We start from the raw sequence: 24757 nt of genomic DNA, 5'->3' as shown, positions 1-24757 counted from the left end.
TCACTCCGCAGGCGCCTGCGCTCCCCGATCGCAGCGCCCGGCCCGGCGGACCCCCGCTGGCCACTGCCCGACTCCCACCCGAGCACCCTCTCGGCGGCTCCCGCGAAGCTGTGCGGTCCTCCGAGGCACGACGCACAGGCGCCCCCCGTCAGGTCTACGTCTTCAAGAAACAGGAGCATCTCCTCCGCACCTCCTTTTGGTCCTCCCGGGCGCACCCGCAGGGCAGGTGCTGCCGTGCGCCAGCGTCCCCGAGCTTCCCGATTTCAGCCTGAGAGCTCGCACGGCTTCGACTTCTTCACGCCCAGTGTGCCCTGGTTCCAGCCCGTTTTGGGGTGAGGATGATTATCTCTGAGCGCACTCCACGCTCTCAAAAACCCAGCCTTCGTTCACTCTCCACCCCGCGTTCGTCAAACTGCGTCACGCGCCCCAGAAGGGCTTTCCGTGCCCCGGGCTCCGCACGGGCAGCGCCCCTGAGGCTCCCAAGGGCACGGCTGGCTGGTGGCTGGGCATCCCTCCCCTTCACTGCGGTGCTTTGCTCTTTGCCCTGTACTTGTTTATTTAAGGAAGGCAGCGACAAAGGCTGATCAGATACAGCCTGAAAGGGCAAAGCCACCTCAAAGGGCTCATTCAGTCCGTGTTTTTAAGCACTGCCTGACCTGGTAGAGGGGACTCCCTTCTGCCCTCCCTGGAGAACGCAGGGCATCTGTAGCCCCGTGTGTCTGAGATCCCAGGACCCATGGAAGGCACTTTAGGACCAGGGTCACGGTTTACCTGGTGGCAAATACGAGGGAGAAGAAACGAGCTCGCGAAGTCTGTTTAGTTGCAGAAGCAGGTCTGGCCTCCTTTGGGATGAAACGCCAGATCTAAAATCATCTCTGAAAAAACCTGTTTTTTTCCTTTAAAACAAAAACGATGTGTTTGTCAATAGCTAGGTTATTAGAGGCATCTTTGTAAAGAAGTTGTTCTCACCAAAATGATCTGCAGTCTTCTGAAGACCCCGAAAGGGACATGAGGACAGATGTTGGGGAAGGTCTTTCCCTGAAATGCTGCGAGAGCCAGGGTCTGGGGAGGGCAGGCACATGCGTGGCTCTGGAGGTTTCCGGCTCTGGGCAGAGACAGAGCCCCCGGGGACGAGAGCCCTGAGGTCGATCCGAGCACCTCCACCCGAGGAAGCCGCCAGCGACGCCCTGACCCCCAGCGGCCTTGGAAGGCAAGACCCTGCCTGGGACATTCTGACGTTTCTGCGTCTGTCCGTGGAGCGTGACCGGGAGGGAATTAAATATACACCAGGTTGGAACTAACTGCATGACAGGGATCGAGAGCCTGTTTGCACAAAATGGACAGACAGTTGTTCGAAGGAACAGATGTCATCAAAACATGTGGACCGTTACTCAATGTGCAATTCCTCCTCAGGTGGCCGTCCGGTACAGGAAGAGATGGGAACTTAGAGGATGAGATGAAGGGACGACGCCAGGTGCCCTCAGAGGACCGTTCTGGGAGGGGCAGCACGGCCAGCTGCTCTCGAGCTCTTCAGTCACGTCTTTCCCTCCCCCCCGCCCTGACTCTGCGTGGAGCCCCTGTTTTCTTCTCCCGTTATCTGGGCTAACGCCTTCAGGTTTGGGGTTTGGGGCCCACCCTGAGCTACACTCCCTGAAGAAGGCCAGTCCTACCACTGGCTCTTAGACTGTTGGATTCTTGAGGACTCCTGTCTTCAAACAGAAGACATGTCCTTAGATCCCAGTGGCTACACACAGCTGAATCCCGCTGGCTTCCTATCAGCCTCTCCACCCAGGAACAACTAACCCAGATCAACCCATCAACCAAGGCAACCAAGGCCAACCAAGGTCAACCAAGGTCAACCAAGGTCAACCAAGGTCGATTTGGATTTGGAGTACAAACGGCAGTCGTCTAAGAGAGGAGGTGACGGCCCCCGAAGACGTACATGCTCCTCCCGTGAGGATGAGCGAGCAACGCAGGCCCGCCCGAGCGGTCGGTCCTCCGTCAGGTAAGCAGGAACGCGTGCTTCCTAGCTCTGCTGGGCGCTGGGCACTCGGTCAGGAAGGGTCGGGAAGGTCCCATGAAACTCTTGCTTCCGTAAGGCGGTGGTGTGTTCGTGGCGGACGGGGATCTCACCTCCGGAATTCGCGGATCGGTACTGCCGTTTTCTACGCCTTGAAATCTCATAATTTTTCCGACGAGGAGACCTACATTCAGAAGGGACTAGGTCAGATTTGTTGCCTTTTTGTGTCATGATTAAAAATTGGTGGGGAGGTGCTGAAAAACAAACGGTAAAAGAATTGTTAAAATCAGGAAAATTGGGGTCTTGAGAAAAGGTGTAAGTTGAATCCAGCTAGTTTTAGAAAGTATCTCAATGTAGAGTGAAAAGCCTGAATTAACCTGGGTTTGGGGATCTGGGAAAGAGTAAGGAGATGGATGAGAGGAACTGTGCCTCGGGGCTGGGCGTCTGTGGGTGGCCGACACCGCCTTGGGCAACACGCAAAGCAGACCTGGAAGGACAGGGGACAGGGTTGCAGATCCAACCCAACTGGTGGCTTTTTCCTGAAAAAGTGAATGCTGCGGGCGCGGGGAGGGGGTGGTCTCCAAGGTGTGCCTCAGGGCTCCTCTGGTGCTATCCGGGAAGGGTGTGGAGACGAGGTTCCCCCGCGCGCGTGCGCACGCGCGCGCACACACACACACACACACACACACACACACACACACGCCGTGCCCAGGCTCTGGCAGGAGGTGAGGAGTCTCACAGCTCCCCCAGTGCAGCCCCCAGCCCGGTGTCCCCATGTCAGGAGCACAGGGGCAGAGCAGGTACATCTCTGGGAGCTCAGACCATGGCTGACTTTTCCAAAAGGGGAGAGTAAAACCTCCTATGTCTTGAGAACCGTTTATCATTTTTCTAGTTCTGTGAATTCCTGTTCAGTTGATAAAATATTATTTTAAAGTATGAAGCAATTGTTTTCTGATGAAAGTGATCATTGCCAGGACACTCAGGGTTGCAGCAAAACTGGTACTTTCTTCACACATCGTTGCAGGCGTGAACATTTTCAATAGGGAACTTTGCCTATATGTTTTAAGAGTCACCAAAATGACTATCACCAGAATAACCTTTGATCCACTAATTCCACTCTCAGGAATTTTTCCTAAGGAGGAAAAGCTAAATAACATGAAAATATACATGATAATCCATTTGTAATAGACAAAAATTGGTAAAAAGGCAACAGGAAAATGATTTGATAAATTGTGATGCGTAAGTCTGTTGGAATTTCTTGCAACTATTTGACAGTGTGGAAATGGTCAGATTCCATATTTGTAAAGTGACCAATACAAGATACGGGTATGGACTCTTCACTGGGTCACATGTGTAAGAAAAGGAGTTGATGCAAAAAGAAAAACTGAAGGGAACAGACCTCTTTCCTCATCTTATACTTAGATGTAATGATATTTTATTGTAATTTCTGAGGGACATAAGTTCGTATTTGGCCCCTTATTTTATACTTTGTGTTTATCCCACCTTGTGGTAGGCATTATTCTAAATGTCCCCCCCAGATCCCTCCCTGTGTCGAACACAGCCTGTATAGCTGTGAGTGGAGTAGGTTACGTATACAAGACCCTCATCAGACCCTGAGAAGTGAGGCTCATGGGCCCAGGAAGGGAATCACAGCCAACACACAGAAAGCAACAGGGCTGCAGTCCTGGAACCTCAGGGCACTCAGTTCTCCCAACAAGCAGGGAGCTTGGAAAAGGACCCCAGCCTCACATGCAGTGGCAGCCCCAGCCAGCAGCATGCTTTCAGCCTGCTGAGACCTCAAGCAGAGGACCCCGCTAGCCCACATCCAGACTCCTGGCCCAGAGAACCTGGGAGACGGTGTGTGTTTTAAGGGGCTAAGTTTGGGGTAATTTGTTGTGCAGCATTACAGTAATAATGCACACCTGTTTTATGTTTCTTTTTATTTTCGTACTTGGATTGTTTTAGATTTATTGTCTATTTTTTCTGATTTTATTTTCTCCCTCTACTAATGTGGTAGTTACCAATCCTATTCTTTTCGTAGTTATCATAGTTATGAACACAAGAATAATTAATGCATCACTGTCTGAATTAGTCAATAGCTTTACCCTCTGCTGGTGCCTCTAGAGCTTAGAACACGTTAACTGCCTCCCTTTCATCCTGACTTGTACACTATTGCTGCCAATGGTTTGAATCCTGCCTCTATTATTTTCTTTTTAAAGTCAGCCATAATTACTAATGCCTTAATATCATCAGTGTTTATTTGGGTTTCTCCACTTATTTACCACACTTTGTGTTCTCTAGCCCATCTTTTATTTCAGACTGGTTCCTTCTGTGTGACATCAAACACTTATTTAATGTTTTTCTAAAAGTGCCTTTATTTTCCCTCTGCACTCAAAAGATAGTTTTGCTGGGTATAGTATCTGAGGTTGTTGGTTGTCAGCACATGGAACATAGAACTCCAGTTTCCCAGTATCTGTTGTTGCCAGTGAGTTAGCTGGCAGTCACTCCTTTGAACATAGTCTGTCGTGTGTCAGTGAGTGCTTTTAAGACATTTTCTTGTTTTTCCTGCCCCCTTGTTTTGTTATGCTGTATCTAGGTATGGATTTCTCTGTACTTGTTATGCTTTGCATCATGGGATTCTTTCATCTGCAGGGTGGTATCTTCTGTCAGTTCTGGAAAATCTCAGCTATTATATCTTCAGATTCATCCTGACCCAGTCTTATTCTCTGTTTTCCCTCTGAGATTGTAGATTTTATATATATATATATATATATATATATATATATATATATCATCCTAAATGAGAGCCTCTTTGGCTTTTAATTTTTCTTTAAAATTTTCTATCTCTTTGTTTCTCTGTGCTGCAGTCTGAATAATGTCTTCAGATCCATGTTGCAGTTCACTAACTCTTTCTTACCCAAGCCTAGTTGGCTTCTAAACCTGTCAATTAAGTTTTTAATTTCAATTGTTATATTTTCTTGTAGAAGTTCTGTTTGGTTGTTTTCCAATCTTCATGGCACCTGCCTTTTTACTCATATTTTTATATCTTTTATTTATTCAAGCATTAAAAATATATATCTTTCTCTACTTAATGATAAGGTCTTGATGAACCCATCATAAGTTGAAAATGCATTTAATACACCTAACCTACCGAACATCATATCTTAGCATAGCCCACCTTAAACATGCTTGGAACACTTAACATTAGCCTACAACTGGGCAAATCATCTAACACAAAGTGTCTTTTATAGTCAGCTGTTGAATATCTCATGTAATTTATTGAGTCCTGTGCTGAAAGCCAAAAAGAGACTGGTTGTGCGGGTGCAGATGGCTGTAATTGTGCTGGGTTTTACACTTATGACTGCGGGGCTGACTGGGAGCTGTGGCTTCTCCTGCTGCAGCTCTGGGAGAGAGGCCCACACGGCACATCACTACTCCAGGAAAAGAGCAAAATCCAAAATTTGAAGTACAGTTTCTACTGAATGTATCGCTTTCACAGCATAGTAAAGTCACAAAATCAAAAGTCAAACCGTCATAAATTGTTGACTGTCTGTACTTTATTTTCTGAGTTTAATAATTTCAACATCCTCTTCAACTCTGGTACCATAATTTTTCCATTTGATTCTCTTTCAAAATTTTCCTTTCTCTGCTGAAATTCCTCATCTGTTCATGCATGTTGTTTACCTTTTCTACTAGTGTCTTTAAAGTTTCATCGTAGTTATTTAAATTCTCAGTGTCTGATAGTCCTGACATTTGGGTCATATTTGCAATCTGGTTCTGTTGATTTGTTTCCTAACAGTAAGTATGTATTCTTCCTTCCTTCCTTCCTTCCTTTCCTTCCTTCTTTCCTTTCCTCCCTCCCTCCCTCCCTCCCTCCCACCCTCTCGCCCTCCCTCCCTTCCTTCCTTCCTTCTCTTTTTCTTTCCTTTGTATTGTCTTAATGTTTTAGTTGAAAATGAGACAGTGTGTGTGGAACAGTACTGAGTTAATACTATTTACTCCTGGAAAAGAACACACCCCTTCTTTTGCTCAACCATTAATGTGAGGGTTGAGTCAATGTAGTCAAGAGTTGAGTTTGAGGTTTGTTGTTGCTCTGGTTACCTTCACTGCACCCTCAGCTTCACCTTCTTCTAGTTTTGCTAGAGGTTCGTGGCCAGAGAATTTTTCTCAGTGCCCTCTCTCTTCTTAGTCACGCCTCTCATGTTCACTCATGCCTCTGCGTGGATCTCTTTCACACACTTGCGCCTCCCCATGACAGACTGCCATGCTTGTTGCATGGTGCCTGCTAGCCCGAGTGGGGAATCAAGGGCCTTCTCTGTTGTCCTGGTGCAGACTCAGTCTTGAGTGGGCGCTGCATCTCCAGGTCTTGGGAGGGGAGCTTTCTCAGTAATCCCTTCTCTCTGGGAAGTAGACAGTCTCTAATGGTTCAGACCCAGGATGGCTTCCTGCCCCTCACCCAGGGGTAGAGAGTCTTCCTTTTCCCTCCCTCCGCCCCTGTGGCTTTTTGTCTCCCAGTGGGAGTGGCAGGGTTTGCTCTGCTTCCCCCCCACCTGCTGAGAATTGCAGCTCTTGTCTGTAGTGGGGGCAGAGCTGTAGGTGGGGCTGCCCTTCTCCAGCCCACCCCACAGGGGGGTTCTGTCTGGCTCCCTCCCCTCCCCTCAGTCTTCCTCACGAGAACCCAGTGAAGGTATATGGAGAAGAGGCCTGGGCAGGGGCATGTCCCCTGTGTCCATGACTCCCGTGGGGTTTACACTCCTGCATTAACCCACACTCAGCCTCGGGCACTTGGTTAAAACTTCAGCTGAATTCTTCTCACCTGTCTCACCCCTGGGGAGCCCCGTCTTCTTTCTGTGCTCCGACCCACGTGAGTTGAAGCTCACATCTCATCTCTCCTAGGAGACGCCTGACCTTCCTTACATTTCAGGCCAGTTAGCTGACCTGCAAGCCTAGCACTCTGATGGGCTGAACAAAAGTCACATTTGTAATTTGGGCTTTTTCTTGCTGTTAGGGTAGGAGCAGCCCCCTTTCCAGCCCTCTTTTCTGCATCTGCTACTCAACTTCAGCAAGTGTTTTTGCCGCAGTGTGTTTAGCCAGTCCATTCTCTTCCCAGTCTTTTTTCATTTCAAACGCCTTTGTGGGAAATAACATCATTTTTCACGCTTCTGAGCATCTCTGAGGAAGTTCCTGGCAGTGGAATTTCTAGGTCAAAGGGAAGACACACCTGTATTGTTCCTAATTATTGCCGTGTTGCCTTCTGTGAAGTGGAGGGAGTTTTCACTCACACCACTTCTCATCAATGCCCGATGTCACGCTTTTTAATCTCTGCCTGCCTCAGAAGTGAAAAATGGTTTCTGTGTAGTTTCAACTTGTTTTTCTCTTATGATAGTAAAGTTGAACTTCTTTTCATGTATTAAAGCTATTCGCATACTGAACTGTATCCTTAAAACTGGTTAACATAGTAAATTACATGTTTCTTACCACAATAAAAAGCTATTTCCGTTCTTTTCTATAAATGAAATATTCGTATTTTACCTTTGAAGTCAATGTGTTTGTCTTTATTCTAATAGGTTTTACTTGATTCTTCTAGGTTTCTAAGTAGACAGTCACATTTTCTGCAAATAAGGGTAACATTGCATCTCCTTAAATCACACTGAGGAGAGGAGACGTCCTGTCTTCTCTTTGATTCCACTTTTATTCTTCTCACCATTGACTTCATGGTCTGATGCAGTCAGTCATTATTAGAAGAAATCTACTTCTGTTCCTAGTTTCCTAAAACCGTCTTTTAATCGAGAAACATTTTGTTTTCCTCAAAAAAATGCGGCCGGAGTTAAGATCAGTATTGCATTTAATTTACGAATCAGTTTCAGGAGAGCCGCAGTTACCTAAGTTGCTGGCATTTAATCCTAGGCGTAAATGGATTCAGTATTTCCCACCACTCCTTGTGTATTAGAACATCTCTGTCCTTGAGTTATTAGCTAGAGTCTTGTTTTCGTGAGCTAATCTATGTATTTGGGGAATTTTTTAGGAACAATATGTGGTGGTGTACTTCTGGAATTCTTGAGTATGACCATCTTTCTGTTACCGTCACAAAAGAACAGTAACTCAGCTAGACCAGGAATTCTCGATTCCCAACCATTACACATCAGAAGGCTGTAGTAACTGCTTTCTTGCATCTACGGTGAAACCAGCCCGATGGCTTTTTTCTTTGAATATTTTATAAATACCTACTTGACTGAATATAGTGACTTTTGTGCTTGGGAATTAAATATTTGACTCGGGTGTATCCCGTTGTGAGTACTCCTTTTATTTGTTGACTTGGAGTAGGATACATCATTCAAAACTACAGATTCAGGTCTTCAGCTCGGAAACGTTTTCCTAAATTGGCTTTGACTCACGTCTCTTTCACTTACTCTGTTCTCTTCTTCAGAAACGCCAGTTCTTCGTGTGTTTAACCTCTGTGCTGCGCATTCTGAACCCATTTCCCTTTTACCGATTTCACTTCTTTATCCGTTCCCTTTCCTTTCATCCCCGCATTGCTGATCCAGCGTGCTGCAGCTTCATCTCTGCATTCTGTATTCCAACACTGTTGGAAATTTTGCCATGACAATGTTCCTTTCACGGCATTCTTTCCATGACTGTGTCAGCTGCTATCTGATCTAGCTGGCTATCTCATCGTCTCATCTTTAGCTCAAGTTCACAGACTTCCCGTTGTCGTCATATGTCGTGGAGAGTGCAAGGCGAGTGTATGAGATTTCCTTCTTCTTCCTGAAGTTAATCTCGTCCAGAACTATGCTAGTCTTCTCCCTCAACTATTAGGCTTATCCCTTTCGTGCAGGTACACATTCCACAGATGTCACAGGGAGCCTTTGCTCGACCTTGTTTTCTGCACACGTGCACGCGCCTTGGGAGAGGTTCGCATCAGCCTGGTACCTGCCCTGCAGGTTATCCTCAAATGCCCTCCTCACTCACCTGCATGCTTGTCATAAAGCCCGGTTCTCTGCTCTCAAGCTGGTAAACCGTTTGATTAAAAGTTGTATCACTTGCTTGGTGACCCAGCGCTTGTGGGGAGAGGGAGATGCTGGGGGGCGGAAGCCGTGCCCAGAAGCCACTCGTTTTCAGAGCAGCTTTGCGGCTGTCCGGCCGCCGCTCGGCGCAGAAGGGAGCCAGGTTTAGCTTCTCTACTCGGCGCAGAAGGGAGCCGGGTTTAGCTTCTCTACTCGGTGCAGAAGGGAGCCGGGTTTAGCTTCTCTACTCGGTGCAGAAGGGAGCCGGGTTTAGGTTCTCTACTCGTGTTCCCACGTCTTGCTTGCAGCAGGATTATCGTATTTTCTAGGAAGACGCTTCTGTGTCGGAAAGAATAGAAACTGGAAAAGGTGCCCCACCCGTGCTTCCTCTTCAGTGGGGCCGCTTTGCTCCTGGGCCTTCTGGCTGGGGTGTTTCAGACGCTCCCGATTCGTAGTAGAGAACAGTTCCAGGTGGGAGTTCAGCATCTGTGCCTCAAACTGTGAGGTTTTTAGTGTAATTTAGCCCAAATTCTTCCTGCTTACATTCCATGGTCTTACATCTTTTCCCTTTTCTAAGAAAATTGTTTGCTGTTCATTGTACCCATAGCTCTGTGAGAGGTAGAAGGTTTGGTTCCGGGGCTGCTGCTTCCTCTTACGACAGGACAGGCCAGCGTGAAGCAGACCGCCTTCACACTGTGTTCTGCTAGATGCTCTTTCCGTCAAGAGCATCGAGGAGACCATAATAAAATTGTTTTAAAGTACGCTTGAAGGCATGGAGAGCTGTCAGGCAGCCTAGACACGAGGGCCAGGGTCCTGAGAGACAGGAGGCTCCAGAGGGGAGCTCCCCGTTCTGCACGGCCTCAGCTCCAAGGCCTTTCCCCATCAACAAGCACCACCAGCCAAGAAATGGGAAATCTTTGCAGATATTAGTGGCCAAGGGGCTGGGGATCTGGGGGGGGCTTCTGGAAGTTTCCTGGCTTTAGAGAGACTCCCCGTGGGGCTCAGAGTGACGAAGGCAGTTGTGGCTGGAGGAACCCCAGAGCCCAGGGGGAGGGAAGTATAAGAAGTGGGGGCTCTTTTTATCCTGCAGTGTTTGCTGACGCTTAGCCACCAAGGGTGAGAGACCCACAAGTTGTGTGGCTGGAGGCCCCTGAGCGGTGCTGTCCCAGAGTGTTTGGGAGACACGCTGGAGCTCGGAGCCCCCTGAGGGAGAGAAGTGTAAACACTCCAGGTCAGCTTCCTCTGGGAGAGCTCAGGGGACCCCAAACAGGATTCCACTCTGCGTGGGGACTCTGAGGTGGGCAGCCTGAAGAATAAACCTGAGGGTGAGGGCTCCCCTTCCGTCATCCAGCCGCACACAAGCTCAGACAGACAGGAAGGCAGTTCTGCCCACTGGCCATCCCGGTGGCAGGCCACTTCTGGGCTGCCGCCTGCGTTCCTGCCGCCCACCCAGAGAGCCTCACTTCGTGGATTTGCTTTGACCATTGTAGATCGTTTGTTGAAAGTTCAGCACATTCTCAGGATGATTAGGGTTTTCTAAGAGCATCCCAGAGTCAGCAGCGTGGAGCTGAGCTAGAATGCCCACGAGGTGGGCAGCCCCACGGCGCTGCCGGAAGCAAGACACTGTGGGGTCCTTCCGACGGCCTGGCGGACGTCAGAGTGAACGAGGAATCGGGAAGCCTTCAGCTACAGCAGTACACCCCACGCAAGCTTCGAGAAGGTATCCACGAAGAGATTAAGAATGCTTGGCAGTCATTGGAAAGCCAGGTGATGCCTCGCTGCTCCGTCCAGGACAGAGATGTGGATGGCGTGGAGGCTGGAGATAAGCAAGGCCCTCCAGCAGGACCAGGACAGACGCGGCGCCTGGTTAAGAGCTGCGCCCGTTTTCCAGTCACGACACATAGCAGTTAAGAGCACGTGAACTGGCTCTTAACCACGGGGCTCGACCCTTGATATACGTCATCCCCTGCAGGGCCCTCGGTACCCGCACTGTGGGTGCCAGCGGTGCAGACGAGGAGACAGAAGCTCATAAAGACGCAGACACTGGCGTGAAGTCGAGAAGCTGGTGGGAAGCAGAGCGGGCTCTGGCGGCGCTCACGCTCCTTCCCCGTCACTGCGCCACTGGCCCCGCTCCGCCGGGCGGGTTCGCGGCCCTGGGAGCGGCTGCCGGCGTGCGGAGAAGCAGAGGAATCCACACATCTGTTGGTTGTTACAAAGTCCTGCGCTGAAAGAACCCTTCCCAGGTATTATAGGTACGTGTTTGAATTGGGAAGAACTCAACTGAAAAGTGCAGTTAAGATTCACATGCTAAGGTGTATTTTTAAGTTAAAAAGGAAAGCCTCAAGAAAGTAAGCCGTGATAGGATTTATACAAAATACCCAACTAGTGACATGCACGTCTGTGCCTGCAGCGGCCTCGGACTGGAGAGACATATCACTGCTCGCCTCCCACCAGGTGAAAAGCGAGGCACTAAAAATGTCAACAGGTAGTGTAGGCAATTGATACAGTTTTCTATAGCCAGACGTGGGCACAGAGCAAAAGACCCAAAGATCGTTAGGTAGCTAGCTGGTAGAGGGATATGAAGAGACGTATCTCTGAGGACTTGGCTCTCGTGATTATGGAGGCTGCGAGGTCCCACAGTCTGCGAGCCATTCCCTGTCCATGGGCAGAAGACTGACGTCTCAGCTCCAGTCGTCGGGCAGAAGAGGGGTGCATTCTTCCTTCCTCTGCCTTTTGTTGTGGCCAAGCCCTCAGAGGGTTGGATGACGCCCACCCACACTGGGAAGGGCGTGCGCTTCCCCGAGTCCCCAGTCAAACGCTAACCTCACCCGGAAACGCAGCCACAGATGCCCCCGGTGCAGCCCGTGTGCCGTCATGTTGACACATTGGCCACACCAGGCTCTTGTTCAGGGCTTCTAGCAAGACGGGTGTGTCTGAAGACTGTTCCCGAAACACCACACGATGAATCCTTGTTGTGTCGGCGGCCAGGAATGTGATCGAGACGGGCAAGGGCTAAAGGGCTTTCAGTCTTGCTTCACGTTTCTGTATTTTTCCAGTTCTTCACAATGCTAATGCCTCGGAACGTTCCAAAGAGAGAGAAGAGGGCACCGGTGTGCTGACGAAACTGACCGGGTGAGATGCGCCCCATGGAGTGGGTGCACTTGGCCACACCTGGTCCCTGGGTGGGGATGCCTGCTGCGTGGGTACCTCCCAATCACCATCTGCTACGAAGACTACTCTGACTTTCTGGGTGCTTAGGGGTTAGAAAGACCAGGTAAAATTTCTAAAATCTGCTAGAAAATGAAGAAAAGAATGGTCTAGATCGGCGCTCCTCCAACTGTAGGACACCCACACGATTCCTGGGCACCTCGTGGCTCTGCAGATTCTGGGCCAGTGGATCTGGGATGACTCCCAAGAGTCTGCCTTTTCAACAAGCTTCCAGGCGACGCCAAGGCCGCTGGCCCACGGACCTCACTTTGAGTATCGAGGCACCGAAGAGAACACCAGTGTGTGACGTGTGAGGTCAAGAGAGCTACAGCCGCAAAGTTCCTTCCAGATGCCTGATTGCCAATAATAGTGCAGTAAGAATTAGAGGAAACAGACACGGTGGGAAATGCCAAGTAAGTACTTTGAATGAACTCATGGGCAGCTGTCGTGCTGTGGAAAGGGCCACGGGTGGGGTTCTGATCACAGACCCGCCACCAAGCAGCTGTGTTTGCTCGGGTTGTCCATCAGCTTTCTCGTCGTGAAGCGAGTGGGTTGGATTCCACAGTCTCTAGAGCTTCGTGCAGCCCTGAAATTGCGACCCTTCTGACTGCAGTGGAAGGTTCCACGGCCGAGCTATCACCATACATGTAGAGTAAGAACGGCCAGTCGACATGAGGGCTGCGTGCCGGGGGTTCTGCTCGTGCGAAAGACGGCCAGACGCTGCAGGTTTGGATCTGCGTGTCTAACTGCTGTTTCCCCAGGAAATCTGAAGTGTCAGTTGTCTGCGCCCTGGTTGTGAGCCTAAAGTGTCGCGGTCCGGAGTGTCCTTGTCATGCAGGGTGAGGAGTCACATTGGTCAAAATCACGGGCTTGGGGGCTTCCCTGGTGGTGCAGTGGTTGAGAGTCCGCCTGCCGATGCAGGGGACACGGGTTCGTGCCCCGGTCCGGGAAGATCCCACATGCCGCGGAGCGGCTGGGCCCGTGAGCCATGGCCGCTGAGCCTGTGCGTGCTGAGCCTGTGCGTCCGGAGCCTGTGCTCCGCGACGAGAGAGGCCACAACAGTGAGAGGCCCGCGTACCGCAAAAAAAAAAAAAAATCACGGGCTTGGGGTTGTCGTTCGGCCTCCACATCCCTAAAAAGTTTCATCAGCTGCAAAGAAGTTGGGGGGAGGTCTGTGTACTTTGTGGAATGACTGCAGTCGTTCGGTTCAAGTGAAATGGTTCTCGCCTGGGCCCTGGTAGCTCTGTCTTCTGTGCGCTTAAGTGGGCATAAATCCCTTTCTGTCCAGGAACGTGACTGAGGCGGGGCAGGTATGAGCCGTGTAACCCCTTCTGTCCGGAGCTGCTCACCTAGAGTTACAGGGACTCCGACATCCAGCACCCACCCTGCCGCCTCGCAAGCGGTGGCCTGTAGGAGCGGCCCAAGCGGAAAGGTGGCTTCATGGGAATAAACGGAGACACCACCCAAATGAAAGCAAGTCAGGTGTTTAATCGGAGCTCACTGGGGCAGGGAGCGGGCCGCCATCACCTGTGTGTGGCGGAGACTGAGGGCAGGCAGAGAGGGAGAAATCACGGTGGAAAAGGGAGGGCTCCGGGTGCCCTGAGGGAGGCTGTTGTCCCGGGTGACCGGGGGCGGTTAGAGCCGGCGTCCCGTGTGATGGGTGAGGGGAGCACACCTGACTTTCTCTGGTGGGTCTGGAGTTGGAAGCAGGACCAGAAGCTAGGGAAGCTGCCAGTTACTGATGAAGCCCTGGCCACTTGGCGCTGTTGCCATGCGGGGCGTTGTCTGGCTCCCTGGATGGTTACCAGAGATAGTGGTCAAGGCTGGCTTACAGCGGCTGCCTCCTGGGCCGGCTGCTGTCCACGAGAGGGTCGTTTCCCGGGCAGCTTGCCGCAGGCTGTGGGTCAGAGTTCTACCTTTGTTTATGGTCTGGCCGTGACTGTATGTTCAGTCTCTCCATTTTTCAGTGTAGCTAACGAGGTGATGTCTTCCCAAAGCTTGAGGGGAGTCCAGACGGTTCCCAATTCAGTGAAAGCGTTAAAATATCCTGAAAAACTTTTTAGACTGAGAGTACCCCTCAAATCCAGTCAAGCAGAGTGGGGCTATATTCCATTCTAATGGAAAAGAAGCTTCTCTGATGGGTTGTACGTCATCCCCATAACAAAAAGATAGAAGTCTGCGGAGGATCCAGACGCAGGAGAACAAAAGATGGGTGCAATGGCTCCACGAGGGTCCAAAGGTAACGGAGCCAGAGAAGAGACATAACTGGGAGCCCGGAGAGAGGGGAGGGCGCTCAAGGCCACCCAACTCCCATCATGCAGATCCCACAATCTCCAAGCGAAGTTTGAGTCACGATGTGACCTTTAAATGTAATTTAATTTTGGAGAGAGTGGACAGGAGTATCTGCATTACTGAAAACAAACACGCACTCACACAAATGGCTGAAGCGGCTCCAGGCTGTCGCTGGGAGGTTGGGCCGCCTTAGGATGAAGGGATAGAGCCAGGTTTCCCATCACGGCCCCTTGGAAGCCCAGCCTTGGAGGCTTCGGGTCCAGGTCTTCGTAAATTTCTGAGGAAAGTGTTAGAGTCAGAAAGATGCCGGGGAATGTGGGAGGAGCTGTAAGAGAAAGGGAAAGCAGTGATTAAGGGGGGGGGGGGACAGTTTGATTTATGGTTTATGAGTAGAGATTTAAAGAGCTAGATAGGATTTCCCTGAATTGTACAAAGACTAATTATCAAGGCTAACGACAGAGATGAATGCCTGTAAATATCTTTCTGGGCAAACGCATCAAAGGTGATTAAACTCTGCTGGAATTAGGGACAATGGGACAGTGTTAAGAAAAGAAGAAGAAGTTCTTAAGATAGATGGGTTTTCTCTAAAGCCACCATGTTCCCTTCATAATGCATCCTGCCCGCTGCAGTGATGCTTGCCCATTTTGCCTCCTTTTGTTCTTGCGATGTTTTTCCTCATCGGTGAAAACGTATGTGCCCGTTTGGGATTCACGGGGGACCAGGAGCTGATGCAGGAAGGAAGGCTCCTAAGGGTGCTTCTGTTTCTGAGACACTGAGTAACTCAGTGTCTTAGACAACGTGTCAAATAAGAGGAGAGAACAAAAGACACTGTCTAGAGGAAGGGCGGGCAGGCTCGATACCCCGAGTAGTAGAGATTCGCTCAGGGCTCACTTAATCCTGGGGACTCCAGGGACGAACTGAGCAAACTCCACGTGGGCAAGTTTGTGCTTTGAGGGTCCTTCTTAGAGGCGAGCACAACAGTTCTGTATAACGGGCAAAGCTGCAGAGATCCGGTTTTGCTATTATTCAGGCACTAGTTTGAATCTCAAGCATTATAAGGCCCAAAAGAAAGCATGGGGGCGAGGCCCCTCCACCCCCATCTCCGGGAGCATCGCTGACTAACGCCGTGTTCCTTCACGAACGGCATTCCAGGAAGGATGCCACCTGCTAGCGCTGGCAATGAAGGTGAAGAGGCGGCTCCAGGAAAGTGGGGGCTTTCAACCAGACAGCACTTTCGTAAGCGACTTTGGTCCCGTGCCCACACAGCGGGAGCTCGAATGAGTGATCTCAGTTTGGGCCATACACAATTTACTGCTTGCTGTTGGGAATGCAGAGGTGTGTGAGCATCAGGAAATGGAAAATCGGGGGATATGCCCATCACAAATGTCCAGACCTGCTGTCACGCTTTTCCTTGAGGAAAAACATTGGAAAGATAAAGAATCCAGTCACCCGAGCTGTGGTAACACACTTCGTTGGATTTAATATGGTCTACGGTCAAGCTAGTGTAACTCTGCCTACCTCTCGGTTTGAGGATGAAGGTTTGCTTCCGCCATGTCCATATGCCTTAAATCCACCGTGTCCGCTGAGCCGTCCTTGAGACACGGAGAAGAGCTTCTGCAGCTCGTTTCCCAGCGTCGCCCACGAGGTCATCATGTCCACCAGTCCTCAGATATGAACTCATTTGAAAGGTGCCCTGGGGATTCGACAACAACACGTGTTACTAGACGACATTTTCAAGACACAGAATCAGAATGTTTCACAGAAAGTGCAGTTAATAGTCCTCTGGGTATAAATTAGTTTGGGCGCATGTTGTAATACATAATATGGGCGCCCCAATAATTCTTCTCAGGACAGCTATGAATTTGTCAGCTTTTTATTTACTGGGTTGTTTTTATGATTTGGCACTTATTTAGTTCAGCAACTAGAATGAAACCTTCAAGGCAAGAATACATATTAATAATCACAATTAGGTCTAGAAAAAATTGAAGCCAAGTGAAAACAAATGGTTCCATCCCTAGAAGAAAATTTACTTCTTTGTTGTCAAGTTCGTGCAGAGTCATTAAGGGTTATAGATTGTATGCAGCCTTCCCCGCACTCTGTTTCTGTAGAAAACACAAGCGGGAAAGAAAGAGTCGGGGCCCCGCCGCACAACCTACGAGGTGACACGACACAACCTACGATTGTTTCTTTGATATAAAAATTGACCGTCAGCTCAATACTGTTCTGACAAAGAGTTTGGGCTGGTTTTGCCTGACCACTCGCCAGAACCAGAATCTGAACATTGGTTTTTTCCTTAGTGCCTAACATCTGAAAGCATTTTAATTTTTTAAATTGAAGAACAGTTGATTTGCAGTGCTGTGTTAATCTCTGCTGTACAGCAAAGTGGCCCAGTTACATATACATTCTTTTTTTATATTCTTTTCCATTATGGTTTATCCCAGGAGATTGGATATAGTTCCCTGTGCTCTACCTTAGGACCTTGTTGTTTATCCATTCTAAATGTAGTAGGTTGCATCTACCAACCCCAGACTCCATGATATCGTAAAGCCAATCTGTAAGGAACCCAAGTCTGTGCTTCGTAATTTTATGACTACCTTCGGAACTGTCCCGCTGACGACAGCAGTCTTGCAGATTTCCTCGGATGCCATGAGGCGCAGACAAAATGGCAATCTTACACGTTGTAAGAGGGTCTGGAAGCGACTTGTCTGGATGCCCTGAAGAAGGCGGCTCTCTGGAACCCTGGCAGTCTCCTGCCTCCTGGAGAGGACTCAAGTCAGCCTGGAGAGGCCTCCTCCAGTGTGGCAGATGTGCAGGTGAACATCGTGTGTGCTCAGTGGGGAGTCTTTCCGCCACTTCTGCGCCCGGTAAACTGTTTCAGTCACTTGCCAGTAAGAAGGCTTTAAAAAAAAAAAAAAATTAAGTAGCTATAAAGCAGTACTCAGCGCCGTAAGTACGTGGTACCCAAAGGCCCTGAGGAGAGGGACTGCGATCGGTGTGGCCAGCGTTTCCTCTTTGAGGAATATCTGAAAGCTCTCTTAGCACTGTCTGGAGGAGCCCGGAGGTGTGGCCTCGCTGGGCGCTCAGGTCAACTCCGCCGAAGCAAAAGGAGCAGCTCCTTCACGTGGGAACCAGGAAACGGTGCTTCTAATGGAAACCCTGGACAAGGACTTACCAGACCTGGATTTTCATTCTGCTTCTGCCATCGAAGGCTGTGAGACCCTGGGCCACTCACTTCCCTTATCTGAGACTCAGTTTCTTTATGAATCAAGAGGTTTGGACTTGATCTTTTCTAACTCTTAAGCTTTACGATTCTGTGTCTTTGATATAAAAATCGACTCTCAGCTCAGTACTATTCTGAGAAAGAGTTTGGGCTGGTTTTGCCTGACCACTCGCCAGAAGCAGAATCTGAACACGGGCACGGGCGATCTGTGGGGTTCGTGTCCCTCTGGCCAGGCCCAAGGGCTGCGCATGAGCAGGAAGCGGGCACGTGCCATCTGCCCCAGGCTGGGAAATTTGCAGACGTGCATATGGTCTCCTAGAAAACAAGGGGCTCATCACTATTAAGCCGGTCTCATTACAGAGTCATAAATTGGAAATTGCGGTGAAATTAGGTTGATTTCTGACTGACAAATTTTGGTTGCAGGGCGGAAAAGAAATAATCATTTTTAAAGCTGCAACAGCTGTTACATCATATTATATTTTAAAACCCTTTAGAGGAATTAATTAATTTTATCATTGTTACACTCTCCTTAATAGTGTTCCAAAATACCTGGCGGTGATTAATCATGATCAGAATTTTTATCAGTCATGATCTAATACATTTTTCCAAAAAGATTTTATTGCACATTAAAATTACTTCGTTTGAATTTTTTAATTGTAGATCTTAATCTTGTTTGAAAATATAATCTTGATCCATTCAGTGTCATGCAAAGTGAGTGCTTCTTCTCAAAAAAACATTTTCAAACTTTGCTTGGGTTCTTTTCTTTCTTTTTTGCTAAGCCGTATCATTTAATTTCATGTGGCTTTAATGAGTAATTGTTTTCAGCAGTTTCTAAGGTTTCCGTCAGCAGTATTTCATTCCAGGATAAAAGGTAATGATCCATAAATTCTTAATGCCATATTTTTATAGCCAGTAAATTAGTCTTTAATGGGTTCAATAAGTTCTGTGATGTATGTCATTAATTGTTAATGGTGTTTTAACTAGATAATTGTAATGAAGGGCTGTTTGTCATCACTGCTGTGAGTGACTGATCCCTGCTATCTGTTCCGCTTCATAGTGTGGCACTTATTTTATCTGGCTCTGCGTGCTGAGAGCAGATCAGGTACCCAAAATGCACCAGCCAAACATCACATCCTAACACTCGTGTGTCGTGTGGCAGTGACACGGGCCTTCAGTCCCAATTTGCTTTTATCTTATGTATCCATCAGCTGTTGGTCCTACAGTGCTGAGTAACAAACCACCCCAACCTCAGTGGCTTAAAGCAACAATCCTTTACACTCACCATGATGATTAGGCAGGCCCTGGTACCCAGTTGTTCAATCAAACAGAAATCTGGGTGCTACTGTGAAGGCCTTTTGTAGACACAGCTAACATCTACAATCGGCCAACTTTAAATAAAGGAGATTACCCTCGATAACTTGGTGGTCCTCGTCCCATCAGCTGAAGGCTATCAGAGCAAAGACTGAGTTTTCCTAGAGAAGAGGAATTCCACCTCCAGACGGCAGTATCGAGTCCTGTCTGAGTTTGCAGCCTCGCCAGCCCCACTCATGCGTATGCAGGCTGGGCGGGGACTGGCTGACCCTGTCTGGGTTCCACGGGGCCAGGCTTATCACCGCAGGTTGGGCCCTGTCTGTCCTCGTGGCCCTCAGGCTGCTCAGGGCGTGCTCTCCTTGGCAACGGTAGAGAAGCAGCAGATTTATCACCCAGGCTCACTTCAAGTCCCGCTTGCCTCTCATCTGCCCTCAGCCTCTGGCCAAAGCAAGTAAGTGATGGAGCCCTCAATACAGGGCAGGGAAGTTCACCCCACTTCCGGGGGGAAGACAAAGTCCCGTGCCGAGGGTGAGGACAAAGGGGAGGCGAAGAGTCACCACCAGCAGCCGTGCCTCCCACCTTCTCCTGAGCCCGACGAGGCTGGAGCCCCAGGGCCCTGGGAGACACATCTTCCGATGACTTCTGATGCGTGTACCCTGTCACTCACTCCGGGCCAGACAGAATCGGAGCCCACGGGTCAAAGACCAGCCAAAGCTCCCACAAAGGCAGAGTCTCCTCTGAGAGCCTCAGCGGACGCCACCGGCAAGTGGCACAGAATCGTCACCTTCAAACCTCAGTTTTCATCACGTTCCTGCTCTTTTCTCTTTGGCGCAATTTGCTTTTCTCTTTTTTTGGCAACTTTACACGGATTAGGCATTTATTTTCCAGCCTCATCAGCAGGCTTACTTTTGGGTTTTTTTGCAGCTGTAGAAATGCTACAGCTTCCCTCCTCTACCTGCATGTATGACCTTTCCAGATGGACAGTGTCTGGTGTTCCTACCCTGAGAAGGCGACAGCTATGTCTGCGAGGGGTCAGGGGGAGGCGCCCAATGGACACATGACGACAGCCATTGAGGGAAGGCCCAGAAAAGATGGGTGAGCATCGAAGAAGGATTTCCAGCCAAGAGAAGAGTGTCCGCGAAAATCAGAGAAAATGATCACTGGTCGTAATGATAACTCCTTCTGTATAAGCAAGGCTGGCTCAATGATACGTGGTCCAAATGCTTAAGCATGGTTATAGATCCTTTGGTAGTCTGTCTAATCTACCAAAAACTACACTAAAACATCCTCTCACCAGAAAAAAAAAAAATTGTGTGTGCGTGCACACACACACACACAACCACATACTTCCTAAAACCTGCAACATCGTAGCATACAATGAGAGGACCTACAGTTTCAGGGAGTTCGTGGGCCCATCTCTGGATTAGAAAGCTCTTTGGGGTTCACATTCGCAGCATAGTTGGTCATAGTTGAACATGTGGGATTAAGGACAGGGAAGAATCAAGGATGGCTCAGTTCTCTAATTTGGTTGATTGCATGAGGGACAAGGGCATCACCTGTCCTGGGAGCAGAAGAGCAGCCCCTGGGGGACAAGACGGCAGCTGGGCAGGTAGCGCTCACCGTACCCAGAGGCAGCAGCCCATCCAGGCTGGCTTACGGAAGAGAGTCAAGGTTTCACAGTAAAACGTAGGAACCGCAACCGTAGACATGGTTGGAAGTGTTAGGGCCATAGCTCTGGGGCCTGGAAATGGAGAGGGAAGGGACGGCCGGGGCCACGTGCCAGCCCGGTGGGAAGATCACGGAACAAGCGGCCGTGGATTTAGCAGGGAGATGATCATTTTTAAAATGAAACAACTAAAGCCCTGCGGGGGTGCTTGGTCCGCTTGCCTGCCGTGTCTGATCTCTTGGGACATGTCAGAACTGACCTGAGGGCAGCAGCTTTGGGTCCAGTTGAGGACGCACATCGGTGTCGCTTGCAGCGGGTGACTCTGTCATTTGCAAAGGGCCCCAGGTGCTTCTGGTCAGTCCCCCACACACGCCTCTGCCCTGTTGAGCATCCCTGGTCTTTCAGAGGGTGAAATTCCCACGACTTAAGATTCAAGACACACTAGCAGTTCCATGAAGTATTCTTTCCTTGAAATTCAGGAGAATCGGACATGGATTCCACTTCCTGAAAGATGTCTCTTCTTTGCCACCCATGAACACGGTACTGTGCGGGCCAGGTGATGCCGTCTGGGGAACTGCAGGCAGTCTGTGCCTGGAGCCAGGGTCCAAACATCTGCAGGCCCTGAGCGGGGATCACAAACCAAAAGGATGACCAGGGCTCAGCCAGCCAAGCCTGCATCTCATTACTTCTAAGACGCTTTTTCTTTTTACTTTTACATCTGAGTCCATATGAAAACCAGACACACTCTATGATCCATAGTGTGTCGTAATCTATTTTTTTATTCATAAGGGTACATAATTTATTGTGTCCTACAGTCTAAAGGTGTCTTAGCCTGAAATGCAGTCAGGGTGAAGCAGGGCCAACTCAAGGTCCTAGGGAGTGACGGGGCTTGTGATGGATTCAAATTCAGAAAAATATGTTTTCTAACATTTCAAAAGCTAAACAAGACTGCCCTGGATCATGATTTGGTCTCTATCATTGGCCCATCACCCTGGCCTGGGCCACATCATTCTGTGACTGATGTATGTAGGGGGTGGAGCCCCCACCAGAGCAGGGCGGGGACCTGAGGCCCAGGCCCAAGCCCCGAGCTCCCAGGGATGCGGCCCCTTGTGCAGCAGGACAAAGGGAACTGCAGAGCGACCTGGGGGAGGATGTCGGCGTTTACCTAGGACGTTTGCGGATTACTCTGGAGCTCAGAGCTGAGCATCTGGGCAGCTCCCTGCCGCTGAAGCCACCCAGCCATCAGCCCTCCCGGGACGGCAGCCTCAGGGTCACATTTGTGCTCAGCTCTGCCCCGTCACAGGCATCTTAGCCTCACAACGACTGCAGACGCCCCTCTGCCTTCCGCCTGCCTGCGTCCACGGGGGCGCTCCACGCCCCCCACCCCCTGCAAGAGCCCAGGTGGGCTCACCTGCGAAAACACGGGTTTCTGGCAGCAGAGCAAACACAGACTCCCACCTCACCCCCACGTACTCTATACTATTCACTTGGTCTGTTCGGGCTGATGTAACAAAACACCGTAGACCACGTGGCTTAAACAACCTTTGCTGCTCACAGTTCTGGAGGCTGGGAGTCCAAGATCAAGGGGCCAGTACATTCAGTTCCTTGTGAGAACCTCTTCCGGGCTTGCAGACACCACCTTCTCGCTGTGTCCCTCACAGCCTTCTCTCCAGTGTGTGCAGAGAGAGATCTTCTTTCTCTTCTAAGGGCACAAATCTCGTCATGGGGGCATCACTCTCATGACCTCATCTAAACCTGATCACCTCTCACAGCCTCCAGATACCGTCTGGCGTTTAGAGCTGCACTCTACAGATTTTAGGGGAACACGGATGTTCAGCCGTCACAGAGATGATCCAGCAGCACCGGTTCCCCATCGTGAGACTCTCACTGACGCCCGGAGACAGGTGATGCTGCCCTGCTACCACCTGGCACTCAGAGGCAGCCCTACATAAGTTCTTCTGTCCAGAGAGTTGGAGATTGGGGAACAAAATGCTTCAGCCAATGAGAGACAGCCAGTGTGCTATGATCACTGACGTTGGTGAAGAGACATGCTGTTACATGTTCATGCTAATATCTATAAAGTGTCTCCTATGATCACTGATGTTGGCGAAGATACATGCTGTTACATGTTCAGGCTAATATCTATAAAGTGTCTCCTATGATCACTGACGTTGGCGAAGATACATGCTGTTACATGTTCATGCTAATATCTATAAAGTGTCTCCAAGCACAGCAGTTCCTACGTCTGTGAAAGGCAGCTTATTGCAATGGCAACATGAAAGTGGTTCTTACGCAGGATCTACTTAGTGCTGGCAAAACAAAGGGACCATGAGAGCTTACAGACACCGTATAACTCAGACAGCAATGAAAAGTAGTATAGTCCAAATCATAGCAGATTCCATAAAGATAGTATCACATCTAGAAAAGTAACCTCATGATATTGTATGTAATAATAACAACAACAACATGAATCAATGGAAAGAGACTCTGACTATACAATAGGATAAGTACAAACCACATCGACACTATTATCTCCAGTTAAAAATGCACACCAACTTCCTTACATGTATAGGTTCATCACGAGATCAAATATAATCACTGCAGCCATTAAGAAACCGTGGGGGTCAAAACTAATCAAGAAGAAGAATAAAGTTCATTCAGCACACTGGTACCTGCTAGGGGCAGCCAATACATTAGATTCAGGCCCTCGCAGATTAATAACAGCTGATTACTGCCATCGAAGAGATAACATCTTAATGAGTGAGATAGCCTAAGAAAAATAATTAAGTGTTTGAACAATTTGTTGATCGCTAGGTCACTGTTCATCTCCGAATATTTTCTCTTCCTTAGTTTTTTAAAAAATTTATTTTTAACATACATTTGGTAAAACTCACTCTTCTGGGCATAAAGATATGTGCGTCTTGACCAATGTCTGGAGCCCTTGGAGTCACAGCCACAATCAAGATACAGAAAGGCTTCATCACCCTCAGAATTGTCTTGAGCTACAGCTTTGAGGTCACAACCTCACCTCACCCTTCCTTCCTGGCAGGTATTGATCTACCCTCCATCCCCATCGCTTTCCCTTTTTCTGAGTAAAGGGAATAGTATAACATGCAACCTTTTGAGACTGACTGCTTTCATCCCCTCGAAGCTCTTGAGATCCATTCACGTTGTCTGGTCCATTTGTGCTCTTTAGGGTTCCCTTGTATGTGAAATCACACTTTGTTACCCGTTCCCCAGGTGGAGAACATCTGGGTGGTTTCTACTATTTGGCAATTATGAGTAGAGCTACTGTAAACATTAGTGTATAGGTCCTTATGTAAAATGTATGTTTTCATTTCACTTGGATAAATACCCAGGAGTGGGCCTGCTGGGTCACATGGTGAGTGGGCGTTTAAGGTAATTAGAAACTGCTGAGCCATTTTCCAACTGGGCTGAACCATCTTACATTCCCACCAGCAACGTATGAGAGTTCCAATTGCTCTGCATCCCCACCAACCTTGATATCGTCGGAGAGATTCTAATAAAGAAACTTTTGTGGTTCAAAGGACAATGCCAAGAAAGTGAAAAGATAACCTACAGAATGGAAGAAAAGATTTTCAAATTATATATCTGATAAGGGTCTAGTGACCAAATATGTAAAGTGCTCTTGTAACTCAACAATAAAAAGACAAATAACCTAATTAAAGAATGAGCAAAGGATCTGAATAGAATTTCTCCAAAGAAGACATACAAATGACCAATAAGCTCCTGGAGACATACTCAACATCATTAGTCATCAGAGAAATGCAAATCAAATCCACAATGAAATACCACTCCCATCCTCTAGGTGGGTATAAAAAAAAAGCCAGGTAATAGCAAGTGTTGACGAAGATGTGGGGAAACTGGAAACTTAATATTTCACTGGTGAGAATGGAAAGTATTGCAGCCACTCTGGAAAATGGTTCCTCAGGAATATCCCATAAGTTTTAGTATGTTGTGTTTTTGTTTTCATTCTTCTCAAAGTATTTCCTAATTTCCCTTATGATTTCTTCTTT

The 24757-nt window shown here is 48.8% G+C and overlaps 2 long non-coding RNA genes across 3 annotated transcripts in view; one reads left to right on the top strand and one right to left on the bottom strand.

Annotated features, from left to right (window-relative positions):
* The first annotated feature begins 1874 nt into the window (after positions 1-1874).
* LOC113625342 (uncharacterized) overlaps positions 1875-24757 on the top strand; it is a 181930-nt gene continuing 159047 nt past the window's right edge. The window contains exon 1 of the long non-coding RNA XR_003434630.1: positions 1875-2005. This is a non-coding gene — a long non-coding RNA (uncharacterized LOC113625342). The remainder of the gene's footprint in view (positions 2006-24757) is intronic.
* LOC113625341 (uncharacterized) lies at positions 13246-23471 on the bottom strand. Of its 2 annotated transcripts, XR_003434627.1 has the most exons (5): positions 22276-23471; positions 20980-21341; positions 17118-17420; positions 16042-16216; positions 13246-14848 (listed from the first exon to the last, which is right to left on the bottom strand). It is a non-coding gene; the product is annotated as an uncharacterized LOC113625341 (long non-coding RNA). The 2 variants fall into 2 exon arrangements; XR_003434628.1 differs by lacking the exon at positions 20980-21341 and having other exon boundaries at positions 22276-23464.

The sequence above is a fragment of the Aethalodelphis obliquidens genome, unplaced genomic scaffold (assembly GCF_003676395.1).
Source record: "Aethalodelphis obliquidens isolate GAN/ISIS:26980383/991018 unplaced genomic scaffold, ASM367639v1 scaffold15, whole genome shotgun sequence".
NCBI lineage: Eukaryota > Metazoa > Chordata > Mammalia > Artiodactyla > Delphinidae > Aethalodelphis > Aethalodelphis obliquidens.
This window is presented reverse-complemented; position numbering and strand designations above follow the sequence as displayed.